At 46.1% G+C, this 12,293-nt stretch overlaps 59 pseudogenes; all 59 read left to right on the top strand.

Annotated features, from left to right (window-relative positions):
- The first annotated feature begins 37 nt into the window (after positions 1–37).
- Positions 38–156, top strand: LOC140107291 (5S ribosomal RNA; annotated as a pseudogene).
- Positions 157–226: 70 nt separating this feature from the next.
- LOC140107265 (5S ribosomal RNA) lies at positions 227–345 on the top strand (annotated as a pseudogene).
- Positions 346–417: 72 nt separating this feature from the next.
- Positions 418–536, top strand: LOC140107751 (5S ribosomal RNA; annotated as a pseudogene).
- A 72-nt stretch (positions 537–608) lies between these two features.
- Positions 609–727, top strand: LOC140108107 (5S ribosomal RNA; annotated as a pseudogene).
- Positions 728–797: 70 nt separating this feature from the next.
- On the top strand, positions 798–916 carry LOC140108105 (5S ribosomal RNA; annotated as a pseudogene).
- Positions 917–988: 72 nt separating this feature from the next.
- LOC140107580 (5S ribosomal RNA) lies at positions 989–1,107 on the top strand (annotated as a pseudogene).
- Positions 1,108–1,179: 72 nt separating this feature from the next.
- On the top strand, positions 1,180–1,298 carry LOC140107505 (5S ribosomal RNA; annotated as a pseudogene).
- Positions 1,299–1,368: 70 nt separating this feature from the next.
- Positions 1,369–1,487, top strand: LOC140108104 (5S ribosomal RNA; annotated as a pseudogene).
- A 70-nt stretch (positions 1,488–1,557) lies between these two features.
- LOC140108103 (5S ribosomal RNA) lies at positions 1,558–1,676 on the top strand (annotated as a pseudogene).
- A 70-nt stretch (positions 1,677–1,746) lies between these two features.
- Positions 1,747–1,865, top strand: LOC140107662 (5S ribosomal RNA; annotated as a pseudogene).
- Positions 1,866–1,935: 70 nt separating this feature from the next.
- On the top strand, positions 1,936–2,054 carry LOC140108102 (5S ribosomal RNA; annotated as a pseudogene).
- A 72-nt stretch (positions 2,055–2,126) lies between these two features.
- On the top strand, positions 2,127–2,245 carry LOC140107504 (5S ribosomal RNA; annotated as a pseudogene).
- Positions 2,246–2,315: 70 nt separating this feature from the next.
- On the top strand, positions 2,316–2,434 carry LOC140108100 (5S ribosomal RNA; annotated as a pseudogene).
- A 72-nt stretch (positions 2,435–2,506) lies between these two features.
- On the top strand, positions 2,507–2,625 carry LOC140107317 (5S ribosomal RNA; annotated as a pseudogene).
- Positions 2,626–2,695: 70 nt separating this feature from the next.
- On the top strand, positions 2,696–2,814 carry LOC140108099 (5S ribosomal RNA; annotated as a pseudogene).
- A 70-nt stretch (positions 2,815–2,884) lies between these two features.
- Positions 2,885–3,003, top strand: LOC140108098 (5S ribosomal RNA; annotated as a pseudogene).
- A 72-nt stretch (positions 3,004–3,075) lies between these two features.
- LOC140107579 (5S ribosomal RNA) lies at positions 3,076–3,194 on the top strand (annotated as a pseudogene).
- Positions 3,195–3,266: 72 nt separating this feature from the next.
- On the top strand, positions 3,267–3,385 carry LOC140107503 (5S ribosomal RNA; annotated as a pseudogene).
- Positions 3,386–3,455: 70 nt separating this feature from the next.
- Positions 3,456–3,574, top strand: LOC140108097 (5S ribosomal RNA; annotated as a pseudogene).
- Positions 3,575–3,644: 70 nt separating this feature from the next.
- Positions 3,645–3,763, top strand: LOC140108096 (5S ribosomal RNA; annotated as a pseudogene).
- Positions 3,764–3,833: 70 nt separating this feature from the next.
- Positions 3,834–3,952, top strand: LOC140108094 (5S ribosomal RNA; annotated as a pseudogene).
- A 70-nt stretch (positions 3,953–4,022) lies between these two features.
- Positions 4,023–4,141, top strand: LOC140107541 (5S ribosomal RNA; annotated as a pseudogene).
- A 70-nt stretch (positions 4,142–4,211) lies between these two features.
- LOC140107860 (5S ribosomal RNA) lies at positions 4,212–4,330 on the top strand (annotated as a pseudogene).
- A 70-nt stretch (positions 4,331–4,400) lies between these two features.
- LOC140108093 (5S ribosomal RNA) lies at positions 4,401–4,519 on the top strand (annotated as a pseudogene).
- A 72-nt stretch (positions 4,520–4,591) lies between these two features.
- Positions 4,592–4,710, top strand: LOC140107502 (5S ribosomal RNA; annotated as a pseudogene).
- A 70-nt stretch (positions 4,711–4,780) lies between these two features.
- LOC140108092 (5S ribosomal RNA) lies at positions 4,781–4,899 on the top strand (annotated as a pseudogene).
- A 70-nt stretch (positions 4,900–4,969) lies between these two features.
- On the top strand, positions 4,970–5,088 carry LOC140108091 (5S ribosomal RNA; annotated as a pseudogene).
- A 70-nt stretch (positions 5,089–5,158) lies between these two features.
- On the top strand, positions 5,159–5,277 carry LOC140108090 (5S ribosomal RNA; annotated as a pseudogene).
- A 70-nt stretch (positions 5,278–5,347) lies between these two features.
- On the top strand, positions 5,348–5,466 carry LOC140107351 (5S ribosomal RNA; annotated as a pseudogene).
- A 70-nt stretch (positions 5,467–5,536) lies between these two features.
- LOC140107737 (5S ribosomal RNA) lies at positions 5,537–5,655 on the top strand (annotated as a pseudogene).
- A 70-nt stretch (positions 5,656–5,725) lies between these two features.
- On the top strand, positions 5,726–5,844 carry LOC140107501 (5S ribosomal RNA; annotated as a pseudogene).
- A 70-nt stretch (positions 5,845–5,914) lies between these two features.
- LOC140108088 (5S ribosomal RNA) lies at positions 5,915–6,033 on the top strand (annotated as a pseudogene).
- Positions 6,034–6,103: 70 nt separating this feature from the next.
- On the top strand, positions 6,104–6,222 carry LOC140108087 (5S ribosomal RNA; annotated as a pseudogene).
- Positions 6,223–6,292: 70 nt separating this feature from the next.
- LOC140107316 (5S ribosomal RNA) lies at positions 6,293–6,411 on the top strand (annotated as a pseudogene).
- Positions 6,412–6,674: 263 nt separating this feature from the next.
- LOC140107304 (5S ribosomal RNA) lies at positions 6,675–6,793 on the top strand (annotated as a pseudogene).
- Positions 6,794–6,863: 70 nt separating this feature from the next.
- LOC140107394 (5S ribosomal RNA) lies at positions 6,864–6,982 on the top strand (annotated as a pseudogene).
- A 259-nt stretch (positions 6,983–7,241) lies between these two features.
- LOC140108086 (5S ribosomal RNA) lies at positions 7,242–7,360 on the top strand (annotated as a pseudogene).
- Positions 7,361–7,432: 72 nt separating this feature from the next.
- Positions 7,433–7,551, top strand: LOC140107500 (5S ribosomal RNA; annotated as a pseudogene).
- A 70-nt stretch (positions 7,552–7,621) lies between these two features.
- On the top strand, positions 7,622–7,740 carry LOC140108085 (5S ribosomal RNA; annotated as a pseudogene).
- A 70-nt stretch (positions 7,741–7,810) lies between these two features.
- LOC140107561 (5S ribosomal RNA) lies at positions 7,811–7,929 on the top strand (annotated as a pseudogene).
- Positions 7,930–7,999: 70 nt separating this feature from the next.
- On the top strand, positions 8,000–8,118 carry LOC140107289 (5S ribosomal RNA; annotated as a pseudogene).
- Positions 8,119–8,188: 70 nt separating this feature from the next.
- LOC140107560 (5S ribosomal RNA) lies at positions 8,189–8,307 on the top strand (annotated as a pseudogene).
- A 70-nt stretch (positions 8,308–8,377) lies between these two features.
- Positions 8,378–8,496, top strand: LOC140108082 (5S ribosomal RNA; annotated as a pseudogene).
- Positions 8,497–8,755: 259 nt separating this feature from the next.
- On the top strand, positions 8,756–8,874 carry LOC140108081 (5S ribosomal RNA; annotated as a pseudogene).
- A 72-nt stretch (positions 8,875–8,946) lies between these two features.
- On the top strand, positions 8,947–9,065 carry LOC140108080 (5S ribosomal RNA; annotated as a pseudogene).
- Positions 9,066–9,135: 70 nt separating this feature from the next.
- LOC140108079 (5S ribosomal RNA) lies at positions 9,136–9,254 on the top strand (annotated as a pseudogene).
- Positions 9,255–9,326: 72 nt separating this feature from the next.
- Positions 9,327–9,445, top strand: LOC140107578 (5S ribosomal RNA; annotated as a pseudogene).
- A 72-nt stretch (positions 9,446–9,517) lies between these two features.
- Positions 9,518–9,636, top strand: LOC140107499 (5S ribosomal RNA; annotated as a pseudogene).
- Positions 9,637–9,706: 70 nt separating this feature from the next.
- Positions 9,707–9,825, top strand: LOC140108078 (5S ribosomal RNA; annotated as a pseudogene).
- A 70-nt stretch (positions 9,826–9,895) lies between these two features.
- Positions 9,896–10,014, top strand: LOC140108077 (5S ribosomal RNA; annotated as a pseudogene).
- Positions 10,015–10,084: 70 nt separating this feature from the next.
- On the top strand, positions 10,085–10,203 carry LOC140108297 (5S ribosomal RNA; annotated as a pseudogene).
- Positions 10,204–10,273: 70 nt separating this feature from the next.
- LOC140107315 (5S ribosomal RNA) lies at positions 10,274–10,392 on the top strand (annotated as a pseudogene).
- Positions 10,393–11,035: 643 nt separating this feature from the next.
- LOC140107767 (5S ribosomal RNA) lies at positions 11,036–11,154 on the top strand (annotated as a pseudogene).
- Positions 11,155–11,224: 70 nt separating this feature from the next.
- LOC140108075 (5S ribosomal RNA) lies at positions 11,225–11,343 on the top strand (annotated as a pseudogene).
- A 70-nt stretch (positions 11,344–11,413) lies between these two features.
- Positions 11,414–11,532, top strand: LOC140107290 (5S ribosomal RNA; annotated as a pseudogene).
- A 70-nt stretch (positions 11,533–11,602) lies between these two features.
- LOC140107262 (5S ribosomal RNA) lies at positions 11,603–11,721 on the top strand (annotated as a pseudogene).
- Positions 11,722–11,793: 72 nt separating this feature from the next.
- LOC140107750 (5S ribosomal RNA) lies at positions 11,794–11,912 on the top strand (annotated as a pseudogene).
- Positions 11,913–11,984: 72 nt separating this feature from the next.
- On the top strand, positions 11,985–12,103 carry LOC140108074 (5S ribosomal RNA; annotated as a pseudogene).
- Positions 12,104–12,173: 70 nt separating this feature from the next.
- Positions 12,174–12,292, top strand: LOC140108073 (5S ribosomal RNA; annotated as a pseudogene).
- Position 12,293: the final 1 nt, after the last annotated feature.

Here is a 12,293-nt window from a genome sequence, read left to right as displayed (position 1 = left end):
TGAGATAGTAAAAGAAGGTTCAAATTGAACAGCTGCGGTCAACGGCCATTCTAAGCTGAATGTGCCTGCTCTCGTCAGATCGCAGCAGCAATGCAGCTTAAGGCTTGGCAAGTACCAGCATGGGAGACTGGCTGGGAAACCCAAGTTCCGTTGACCTTTTTGAACCTGAAAATTGTGTTAGTTTCTCTATGAGATAGTAAAAAAAGGTTCAAATTGAACAGCTGCTGTCAACGGCCATTCTAAGCTGAATGTGCCTGCTCTCGTCAGATCGCAGCAGCAATGCAGCTTAAGGCTTGGCAAGTACCAGCATGGGGGACTAGCTGGGAATCCCAAGTTCCGTTGACCTTTTTGAACCTGAAAATTGTGTTAGTTTCCCTGTCAAAGATGGTAAAAGAAGGTTCAAATTGGACAGCTGCTGTCAACGGCCATTCTAAGCTGAATGTGCCTGCTCTCGTCAGATCGCAGCAGCAATGCAGCTTAAGGCTTGGCAAGTACCAGCATGGGAGACTGGCTGGGAATCCCAAATTCCGTTGACCTTTTTGAACCTGAAAATTGTGTTAGTTTCCCTGTCAAAGATGGTAAAAGAAGGTTCAAATTGGACAGCTGCTGTCAACGGCCATTCTAAGCTGAATGTGCCTGCTCTCGTCAGATCGCAGCAGCAATGCAGCTTAAGGCTTGGCAAGTACCAGCATGGGAGACTGGCTGGGAATCCCAAGTTCCGTTGACCTTTTTGAACCTGAAAATTGTGTTAGTTTCTCTATGAGATAGTAAAAGAAGGTTCAAATTGAACAGCTGCTGTCAACGGCCATTCTAAGCTGAATGTGCCTGCTCTCGTCAGATCGCAGCAGCAATGCAGCTTAAGGCTTGGCAAGTACCAGCATGGGAGACTGGCTGGGAATCCCAAGTTCCGTTGACCTTTTTGAACCTGAAAATTGTATTAGTTTCTCTGTCAAAGATGGTAAAAGAAGGTTCAAATTGAACAGCTGCTGTCAACGGCCATTCTAAGCTGAATGTGCCTGCTCTCGTCAGATCGCAGCAGCAATGCAGCTTAAGGCTTGGCAAGTACCAGCAAGGGAGACTGGCTGGGAATCCCAAGTTCCGTTGACCTTTTTGAACCTGAAAATTGTGTTAGTTTCTCTGTCAAAGATGGTAAAAGAAGGTTCAAATTGAACATCTGCTGTCAACGGCCATTCTAAGCTGAATGTGCCTGCTCTCGTCAGATCGCAGCATCAATGCAGCTTAAGGCTTGGCAAGTACCAGCATGGGAGACTGGCTGGGAATCCCAAGTTCCGTTGACCTTTTTGAACCTGAAAATTGTGTTAGTTTCTCTATGAGATAGTAAAAGAAGGTTCAAATTGAACAGCTGCTGTCAACGGCCATTCTAAGCTGAATGTGCCTGCTCTCGTCAGATCGCAGCAGCAATGCAGCTTAAGGCTTGGCAAGTACCAGCATGGGAGACTGGCTGGGAATCCCAAGTTCCGTTGACCTTTTTGAACCTGAAAATTGTGTTAGTTTCTCTATGAGATAGTAAAAGAAGGTTCAAATTGAACAGCTGCTGTCAACGGCCATTCTAAGCTGAATGTGCCTGCTCTCGTCAGATCGCAGCAGCAATGCAGCTTAAGGCTTGGCAAGTACCAGCATGGGAGACTGGCTGGGAATCCCAAGTTCCGTTGACCTTTTTGAACCTGAAAATTGTGTTAGTTTCTCTATGAGATAGTAAAAGAAGGTTCAAATTGAACAGCTGCTGTCAACGGCCATTCTAAGCTGAATGTGCCTGCTCTCGTCAGATCGCAGCAGCAATGCAGCTTAAGGCTTGGCAAGTACCAGCATGGGAGACTGGCTGGGAATCCCAAGTTCCATTGACCTTTTTGAACCTGAAAATTGTGTTAGTTTCTCTATGAGATAGTAAAAGAAGGTTCAAATTGAACAGCTGCTGTCAACGGCCATTCTAAGCTGAATGTGCCTGCTCTCGTCAGATCGCAGCAGCAATGCAGCTTAAGGCTTGGCAAGTACCAGCATGGGAGACTGGCTGGGAATCCCAAGTTCCGTTGACCTTTTTGAACCTGAAAATTGTGTTAGTTTCTCTGTCAAAGATGGTAAAAGAAGGTTCAAATTGAACATCTGCTGTCAACGGCCATTCTAAGCTGAATGTGCCTGCTCTCGTCAGATCGCAGCATCAATGCAGCTTAAGGCTTGGCAAGTACCAGCATGGGAGACTGGCTGGGAATCCCAAGTTCCGTTGACCTTTTTGAACCTGAAAATTGTGTTAGTTTCTCTATGAGATAGTAAAAGAAGGTTCAAATTGAACAGCTGCTGTCAACGGCCATTCTAAGCTGAATGTGCCTGCTCTCGTCAGATCGCAGCAGCAATGCAGCTTAAGGCTTGGCAAGTACCAGCATGGGAGACTGGCTGGGAATCCCAAGTTCCGTTGACCTTTTTGAACCTGAAAATTGTGTTAGTTTCCCTGTCAAAGATGGTAAAAGAAGGTTCAAATTGGACAGCTGCTGTCAACGGCCATTCTAAGCTGAATGTGCCTGCTCTCGTCAGATCGCAGCAGCAATGCAGCTTAAGGCTTGGCAAGTACCAGCATGGGAGACTGGCTGGGAATCCCAAGTTCTGTTGACCTTTTTGAACCTGAAAATTGTGTTAGTTTCTCTATGAGATAGTAAAAGAAGGTTCAAATTGAAAAGCTGCGGTCAACGGCCATTCTAAGCTGAATGTGCCTGCTCTCGTCAGATCGCAGCAGCAATGCAGCTTAAGGCTTGGCAAGTACCAGCATGGGAGACTGGCTGGGAATCCCAAGTTCCGTTGACCTTTTTGAACCTGAAAATTGTGTTAGTTTCTCTATGAGATAGTAAAAGAAGGTTCAAATTGAACAGCTGCTGTCAACGGCCATTCTAAGCTGAATGTGCCTGCTCTCGTCAGATCGCAGCAGCAATGCAGCTTAAGGCTTGGCAAGTACCAGCATGGGAGACTGGCTGGGAATCCCAAGTTCCGTTGACCTTTTTGAACCTGAAAATTGTATTAGTTTCTCTGTCAAAGATGGTAAAAGAAGGTTCAAATTGAACAGCTGCTGTCAACGGCCATTCTAAGCTGAATGTGCCTGCTCTCGTCAGATCGCAGCAGCAATGCAGCTTAAGGCTTGGCAAGTACCAGCAAGGGAGACTGGCTGGGAATCCCAAGTTCCGTTGACCTTTTTGAACCTGAAAATTGTGTTAGTTTCTCTGTCAAAGATGGTAAAAGAAGGTTCAAATTGAACATCTGCTGTCAACGGCCATTCTAAGCTGAATGTGCCTGCTCTCGTCAGATCGCAGCATCAATGCAGCTTAAGGCTTGGCAAGTACCAGCATGGGAGACTGGCTGGGAATCCCAAGTTCCGTTGACCTTTTTGAACCTGAAAATTGTGTTAGTTTCTCTATGAGATAGTAAAAGAAGGTTCAAATTGAACAGCTGCTGTCAACGGCCATTCTAAGCTGAATGTGCCTGCTCTCGTCAGATCGCAGCAGCAATGCAGCTTAAGGCTTGGCAAGTACCAGCATGGGAGACTGGCTGGGAATCCCAAGTTCCGTTGACCTTTTTGAACCTGAAAATTGTGTTAGTTTCTCTATGACATAGTAAAAGAAGGTTCAAATTGAACAGCTGCTGTCAACGGCCATTCTAAGCTGAATGTGCCTGCTCTCGTCAGATCGCAGCAGCAATGCAGCTTAAGGCTTGGCAAGTACCAGCATGGGAGACTGGCTGGGAATCCCAAGTTCCGTTGACCTTTTTGAACCTGAAAATTGTGTTAGTTTCTCTATGAGATAGTAAAAGAAGGTTCAAATTGAACAGCTGCTGTCAACGGCCATTCTAAGCTGAATGTGCCTGCTCTCGTCAGATCGCAGCAGCAATGCAGCTTAAGGCTTGGCAAGTACCAGCATGGGAGACTGGCTGGGAATCCCAAGTTCCGTTGACCTTTTTGAACCTGAAAATTGTGTTAGTTTCTCTATGAGATAGTAAAAGAAGGTTCAAATTGAACAGCTGCGGTCAACGGCCATTCTAAGCTGAATGTGCCTGCTCTCAACAGATCGCAGCAGCAATGCAGCTTAAGGCTTGGCAAGTACCAGCATGGGAGACTGGCTGGGAATCCCAAGTTCCGTTGACCTTTTTGAACCTGAAAATTGTGTTAGTTTCTCTATGAGATAGTAAAAGAAGGTTCAAATTGAACAGCTGCTGTCAACGGCCATTCTAAGCTGAATGTGCCTGCACTCGTCTGATCGCAGCAGCAATGCAGCTTAAGGCTTGGCAAGTACCAGCATGGGAGACTGGCTGGGAATCCCAAGTTCCATTGACCTTTTTGAACCTGAAAATTGTGTTAGTTTCTCTATGAGATAGTAAAAGAAGGTTCAAATTGAACAGCTGCTGTCAACGGCCATTCTAAGCTGAATGTGCCTGCTCTCGTCAGATCGCAGCAGCAATGCAGCTTAAGGCTTGGCAAGTACCAGCATGGGAGACTGGCTGGGAATCCCAAGTTCCGTTGACCTTTTTGAACCTGAAAATTGTGTTAGTTTCTCTGTCAAAGATGGTAAAAGAAGGTTCAAATTGAACATCTGCTGTCAACGGCCATTCTAAGCTGAATGTGCCTGCTCTCGTCAGATCGCAGCATCAATGCAGCTTAAGGCTTGGCAAGTACCAGCATGGGAGACTGGCTGGGAATCCCAAGTTCCGTTGACCTTTTTGAACCTGAAAATTGTGTTAGTTTCTCTATGAGATAGTAAAAGAAGGTTCAAATTGAACAGCTGCTGTCAACGGCCATTCTAAGCTGAATGTGCCTGCTCTCGTCAGATCGCAGCAGCAATGCAGCTTAAGGCTTGGCAAGTACCAGCATGGGAGACTGGCTGGGAATCCCAAGTTCCGTTGACCTTTTTGAACCTGAAAATTGTGTTAGTTTCTCTATGAGATAGTAAAAGAAGGTTCAAATTGAACAGCTGCTGTCAACGGCCATTCTAAGCTGAATGTGCCTGCTCTCGTCAGATCGCAGCAGCAATGCAGCTTAAGGCTTGGCAAGTACCAGCATGGGAGACTGGCTGGGAATCCCAAGTTCCGTTGACCTTTTTGAACCTGAAAATTGTGTTAGTTTCTCTATGAGATAGTAAAAGAAGGTTCAAATTGAACAGCTGCGGTCAACGGCCATTCTAAGCTGAATGTGCCTGCTCTCGTCAGATCGCAGCAGCAATGCAGCTTAAGGCTTGGCAAGTACCAGCATGGGAGACTGGCTGGGAATCCCAAGTTCCGTTGACCTTTTTGAACCTGAAAATTGTGTTAGTTTCTCTATGAGATAGTAAAAGAAGGTTCAAATTGAACAGCTGCTGTCAACGGCCATTCTAAGCTGAATGTGCCTGCTCTCGTCAGATCGCAGCAGCAATGCAGCTTAAGGCTTGGCAAGTACCACCATGGGAGACTAGCTGGGAATCCCAAGTTCCGTTGACCTTTTTGAACCTGAAAATTGTGTTAGTTTCTCTAAGAGATAGTAAAAGAAGGTTCAAATTGAACAGCTGCGGTCAACGGCAATTCTAAGCTGAATGTGCCTGCTCTCGTCAGATCGCAGCATCAATGCAGCTTAAGGCTTGGCAAGTACCAGCATGGGAGACTGGCTGGGAATCCCAAGTTCCGTTGACCTTTTTGAACCTGAAAATTGTGTTAGTTTCTCTATGAGATAGTAAAAGAAGGTTCAAATTGAACAGCTGCTGTCAACGGCCATTCTAAGCTGAATGTGCCTGCTCTCGTCAGATCGCAGCATCAATGCAGCTTAAGGCTTGGCAAGTACCAGCATGGGAGACTGGCTGGGAATCCCAAGTTCCGTTGACCTTTTTGAACCTGAAAATTGTGTTAGTTTCTCTATGAGATAGTAAAAGAAGGTTCAAATTGAACAGCTGCTGTCAACGGCCATTCTAAGCTGAATGTGCCTGCTCTCGTCAGATCGCAGCAGCAATGCAGCTTAAGGCTTGGCAAGTACCAGCATGGGAGACTGGCTGGGAATCCCAAGTTCCGTTGACCTTTTTGAACCTGAAAATTGTGTTAGTTTATCTATGAGATAGTAAAAGAAGGTTCAAATTGAACAGCTGCTGTCAACGGCCATTCTAAGCTGAATGTGCCTGCTCTCGTCAGATCGCAGCAGCAATGCAGCTTAAGGCTTGGCAAGTACCAGCATGGGAGACTGGCTGGGAATCCCAAGTTCCGTTGACCTTTTTGAACCTGAAAATTGTGTTAGTTTCTCTATGAGATAGTAAAAGAAGGTTCAAATTGAACAGCTGCTGTCAACGGCCATTCTAAGCTGAATGTGCCTGCTCTCGTCAGATCGCAGCAGCAATGCAGCTTAAGGCTTGGCAAGTACCAGCATGGGAGACTGGCTGGGAATCCCAAGTTCTGTTGACCTTTTTGAACCTGAAAATTGTGTTAGTATCTCTGTCAAAGATGGTAAAAGAAGGTTCAAATTGAACATCTGCTGTCAACGGCCATTCTAAGCTGAATGTGCCTGCTCTCGTCAAATCACAGCATCAATGCAGCTTAAGGCTTGGCAAGTACCAGCATGGGAGACTGGCTGGGAATCCCAAGTTCCGTTGACCTTTTTGAACCTGAAAATTGTGTTAGTTTCTCTGTCAAAGATGGTAAAAGAAGGTTCAAATTGAACAGCTGCTGTCAACGGCCATTCTAAGCTGAATGTGCCTGCTCTCGTCAGATCGCAGCAGCAATGCAGCTTAAGGCTTGGCAAGTACCAGCATGGGAGACTGGATGGGAATCCCAAGTTCCGTTGACCTTTTTGAACCTTAAAATTGTGTTAGTTTCTCTATGAGATAGTAAAAGAAGGTTCAAATTGAACAGCTGCTGTCAGCGGCCATTCTAAGCTGAATGTGCCTGCTCTCGTCAGATCGCAGCAGCAATGCAGCTTAAGGCTTGGCAAGTACCAGCATGGGAGACTGGCTGGGAATCCCAAGTTCCGTTGACCTTTTTGAACCTGAAAATTGTGTTACTTTCTCTATGAGATAGTAAAAGAAGGTTCAAATTGAACAGCTGCGGTCAACGGCCATTCTAAGCTGAATGTGCCTGCTCTCGTCAGATCGCAGCAGCAATGCAGCTTAAGGCTTGGCAAGTACCAGCATGGGAGACTGGCTGGGAATCCCAAGTTCCATTGACCTTTTTGAACCTGAAAATTGGGTTAGTTTCTCTCTGAGATAGTAAAAGAAGGTTCAAATTGAACAGCTGCTGTCAACGGCCATTCTAAGCTGAATGTGCCTGCTCTCGTCAGATCGCAGCAGCAATGCAGCTTAAGGCTTGGCAAGTACCAGCATGGGAGACTGGCTGGGAATCCCAAGTTCCGTTGACCTTTTTGAACCTGAAAATTGTGTTAGTTTCTCTGTCAAAGATGGTAAAAGAAGGTTCAAATTGAACATCTGCTGTCAACGGCCATTCTAAGCTGAATGTGCCTGCTCTCGTCAGATCGCAGCATCAATGCAGCTTAAGGCTTGGCAAGTACCAGCATGGGAGACTGGCTGGGAATCCCAAGTTCCGTTGACCTTTTTGAACCTGAAAATTGTGTTAGTTTCTCTATGAGATAGTAAAAGAAGGTTCAAATTGAACAGCTGCTGTCAACGGCCATTCTAAGCTGAATGTGCCTGCTCTCGTCAGATCGCAGCAGCAATGCAGCTTAAGGCTTGGCAAGTACCAGCATGGGAGACTGGCTGGGAATCCCAAGTTCCGTTGACCTTTTTGAACCTGAAAATTGTGTTAGTTTCTCTATGAGATAGTAAAAGAAGGTTCAAATTGAACAGCTGCTGTCAACGGCCGTTCTAAGCTGAATGTGCCTGCTCTCGTCAGATCGCAGCAGCAATGCAGCTTAAGGCTTGGCAAGTACCAGCATGGGAGACTGGCTGGGAATCCCAAGTTCCGTTGACCTTTTTGAACCTGAAAATTGTGTTAGTTTCTCTATGAGATAGTAAAAGAAGGTTCAAATTGAACAGCTGCTGTCAACGGCCATTCTAAGCTGAATGTGCCTGCTCTCGTCTGATCGCAGCAGCAATGCAGCTTAAGGCTTGGCAAGTACCAGCATGGGAGACTGGCTGGGAATCCCAAGTTCCGTTGACCTTTTTGAACCTGAAAATTGTGTTAGTTTCTCTATGAGATAGTAAAAGAAGGTTCAAATTGAACAGCTGCTGTCAACGGCCGTTCTAAGCTGAATGTGCCTGCTCTCGTCAGATCGCAGCAGCAATGCAGCTTAAGGCTTGGCAAGTACCAGCATGGGAGACTGGCTGGGAATCCCAAGTTCCGTTGACCTTTTTGAACCTGAAAATTGTGTTAGTTTCTCTATGAGATAGTAAAAGAAGGTTCAAATTGAACAGCTGCGGTCAACGGCCATTCTAAGCTGAATGTGCCTGCTCTCGTCAGATCGCAGCAGCAATGCAGCTTAAGGCTTGGCAAGTACCAGCATGGGAGACTGGCTGGGAATCCCAAGTTCCGTTGACCTTTTTGAACCTGAAAATTGTGTTAGTTTCTCTATGAGATAGTAAAAGAAGGTTCAAATTGAACAGCTGCTGTCAACGGCCATTCTAAGCTGAATGTGCCTGCTCTCGTCAGATCGCAGCAGCAATGCAGCTTAAGGCTTGGCAAGTACCAGCATGGGAGACTGGCTGGGAATCCCAAGTTCCATTGACCTTTTTGAACCTGAAAATTGTGTTAGTTTCTCTATGAGATAGTAAAAGAAGGTTCAAATTGAACAGCTGCTGTCAACGGCCATTCTAAGCTGAATGTGCCTGCTCTCGTCAGATCGCAGCAGCAATGCAGCTTAAGGCTTGGCAAGTACCAGCATGGGAGACTGGCTGGGAATCCCAAGTTCCGTTGACCTTTTTGAACCTGAAAATTGTGTTAGTTTCCCTGTCAAAGATGGTAAAAGAAGGTTCAAATTGGACAGCTGCTGTCAACGGCCATTCTAAGCTGAATGTGCCTGCTCTCGTCAGATCGCAGCAGCAATGCAGCTTAAGGCTTGGCAAGTACCAGCATGGGAGACTGGCTGGGAATCCCAAGTTCCGTTGACCTTTTTGAACCTGAAAATTGTGTTAGTTTCTCTATGAGATAGTAAAAGAAGGTTCAAATTGAACAGCTGCTGTCAACGGCCATTCTAAGCTGAATGTGCCTGCTCTCGTCAGATCGCAGCAGCAATGCAGCTTAAGGCTTGGCAAGTACCAGCATGGGAGACTGGCTGGGAATCCCAAGTTCCGTTGACCTTTTTGAACCTGAAAATTGTATTAGTTTCTCTGTCAAAGATGGTAAAAGAAGGTTCAAATTGAACAGCTGCTGTCAACGGCCATTCTAAGCTGAATGTGCCTGCTCTCGTCAGATCGCAGCAGCAATGCAGCTTAAGGCTTGGCAAGTACCAGCAAGGGAGACTGGCTGGGAATCCCAAGTTCCGTTGACCTTTTTGAACCTGAAAATTGTGTTAGTTTCTCTGTCAAAGATGGTAAAAGAAGGTTCAAATTGAACATCTGCTGTCAACGGCCATTCTAAGCTGAATGTGCCTGCTCTCGTCAGATCGCAGCATCAATGCAGCTTAAGGCTTGGCAAGTACCAGCATGGGAGACTGGCTGGGAATCCCAAGTTCCGTTGACCTTTTTGAACCTGAAAATTGTGTTAGTTTCTCTATGAGATAGTAAAAGAAGGTTCAAATTGAACAGCTGCTGTCAACGGCCATTCTAAGCTGAATGTGCCTGCTCTCGTCAGATCGCAGCAGCAATGCAGCTTAAGGCTTGGCAAGTACCAGCATGGGAGACTGGCTGGGAATCCCAAGTTCCGTTGACCTTTTTGAACCTGAAAATTGTGTTAGTTTCTCTATGACATAGTAAAAGAAGGTTAAAATTGAACAGCTGCTGTCAACGGCCATTCTAAGCTGAATGTGCCTGCTCTCGTCAGATCGCAGCAGCAATGCAGCTTAAGGCTTGGCAAGTACCAGCATGGGAGACTGGCTGGGAATCCCAAGTTCCGTTGACCTTTTTGAACCTGAAAATTGTGTTAGTTTCTCTATGAGATAGTAAAAGAAGGTTCAAATTGAACAGCTGCTGTCAACGGCCATTCTAAGCTGAATGTGCCTGCTCTCGTCAGATCGCAGCAGCAATGCAGCTTTAGGCTTGGCAAGTACCAGCATGGGAGACTGGCTGGGAATCCCAAGTTCCGTTGACCTTTTTGAACCTGAAAATTGTGTTAGTTTCTCTATGAGATTGTAAAAGAAGGTTCAAATTGAACAGCTGCTGTCAACGGCCATTCTAAGCTGAATGTGCCTGCTCTCGTCAGATCGCAGCAGCAATGCAGCTTAAGGCTTGGCAAGTACCAGCATGGGAGACTGGCTGGGAATCCCAAGTTCTGTTGACCTTTTTGAACCTGAAAATTGTGTTAGTTTCTCTGTCAAAGATGGTAAAAGAAGGTTCAAATTGAACAGCTGCTGTCAACGGCCATTCTAAGCTGAATGTGCCTGCTCTCGTCAAATCACAGCATCAATGCAGCTTAAGGCTTGGCAAGTACCAGCATGGGAGACTGGCTGGGAATCCCAAGTTCCGTTGACCTTTTTGAACCTGAAAATTGTGTAAGTTTCTCTGTCAAAGATGGTAAAAGAAGGTTCAAATTGAACAGCTGCTGTCAACGGCCATTCTAAGCTGAATGTGCCTGCTCTCGTCAGATCGCAGCAGCAATGCAGCTTAAGGCTTGGCAACTACCAGCATGGGAGACTGGCTGGGAATCCCAAGTTCCATTGACCTTTTTGAACCTGAAAATTGTGTTAGTTTCTCTATGAGATAGTAAAAGAAGGTTCAAATTGAACAGCTGCTGTCAACGGCCATTCTAAGCTGAATGTGCCTGCTCTCGTCAGATCGCAGCAGCAATGCAGCTTAAGGCTTGGCAAGTACCAGCATGGGAGACTGGCTGGGAATCCCAAGTTCCATTTACCTTTTTGAACCTGAAAATTGTGTTAGTTTCTCTGTCAAAGATGGTAAAAGAAGGTTCAAATTGAACATCTGCTGTCAACGGCCATTCTAAGCTGAATGTGCCTGCTCTCGTCAGATCGCAGCATCAATGCAGCTTAAGGCTTGGCAAGTACAAGCATGGGAGACTGGCTGGGAATCCCAAGTTCCGTTGACCTTTTTGAACCTGAAAATTGTGTTAGTTTCTCTATGAGATAGTAAAAGAAGGTTCAAATTGAACAGCTGCTGTCAACGGCCATTCTAAGCTGAATGTGCCTGCTCTCGTCAGATCGCAGCAGCAATGCAGCTTAAGGCTTGGCAAGTACCAGCATGGGAGACTGGCTGGGAATCCCAAGTTCCGTTGACCTTTTTGAACCTGAAAATTGTGTTAGTTTCTCTATGAGATAGTAAAAGAAGGTTCAAATTGAACAGCTGCGGTCAACGGCCATTCTAAGCTGAATGTGCCTGCTCTCGTCAGATCGCAGCAGCAATGCAGCTTAAGGCTTGGCAAGTACCAGCATGGGAGACTGGCTGGGAAACCCAAGTTCCGTTGACCTTTTTGAACCTGAAAATTGTGTTAGTTTCTCTATGAGATAGTAAAAGAAGGTTCAAATTGAACAGCTGCTGTCAACGGCCATTCTAAGCTGAATGTGCCTGCTCTCGTCAGATCGCAGCAGCAATGCAGCTTAAGGCTTGGCAAGTACCAGCATGGGGGACTAGCTGGGAATCCCAAGTTCCGTTGACCTTTTTGAACCTGAAAATTGTGTTAGTTTCCCTGTCAAAGATGGTAAAAGAAGGTTCAAATTGGACAGCTGCTGTCAACGGCCATTCTAAGCTGAATGTGCCTGCTCTCGTCAGATCGCAGCAGCAATGCAGCTTAAGGCTTGGCAAGTACCAGCATGGGAGACTGGCTGGGAATCCCAAATTCCGTTGACCTTGTTGAACCTGAAAATTGTGTTAGTTTCCCTGTCAAAGATGGTAAAAGAAGGTTCAAATTGGACAGCTGCTGTCAACGGCCATTCTAAGCTGAATGTGCCTGCTCTCGTCAGATCGCAGCAGCAATGCAGCTTAAGGCTTGGCAAGTACCAGCATGGGAGACTGGCTGGGAATCCCAAGTTCCGTTGACCTTTTTGAACCTGAAAATTGTGTTAGTTTCTCTATGAGATAGTAAAAGAAGGTTCAAATTGAACAGCTGCTGTCAACGGCCATTCTAAGCTGAATGTGCCTGCTCTCGTCAGATCGCAGCAGCAATGCAGCTTAAGGCTTGGCAAGTACCAGCATGGGAGACTGGCTGGGAATCCCAAGTTCCGTTGACCT

This window comes from Engystomops pustulosus, unplaced genomic scaffold (assembly GCF_040894005.1).
Source record: "Engystomops pustulosus unplaced genomic scaffold, aEngPut4.maternal MAT_SCAFFOLD_121, whole genome shotgun sequence".
In the NCBI taxonomy this organism is placed as follows: Eukaryota; Metazoa; Chordata; class Amphibia; order Anura; family Leptodactylidae; genus Engystomops; species Engystomops pustulosus.
The sequence above is the reverse complement of the archived record's forward strand: the minus strand, read 5'-3'. Positions and strand labels throughout refer to the sequence as shown.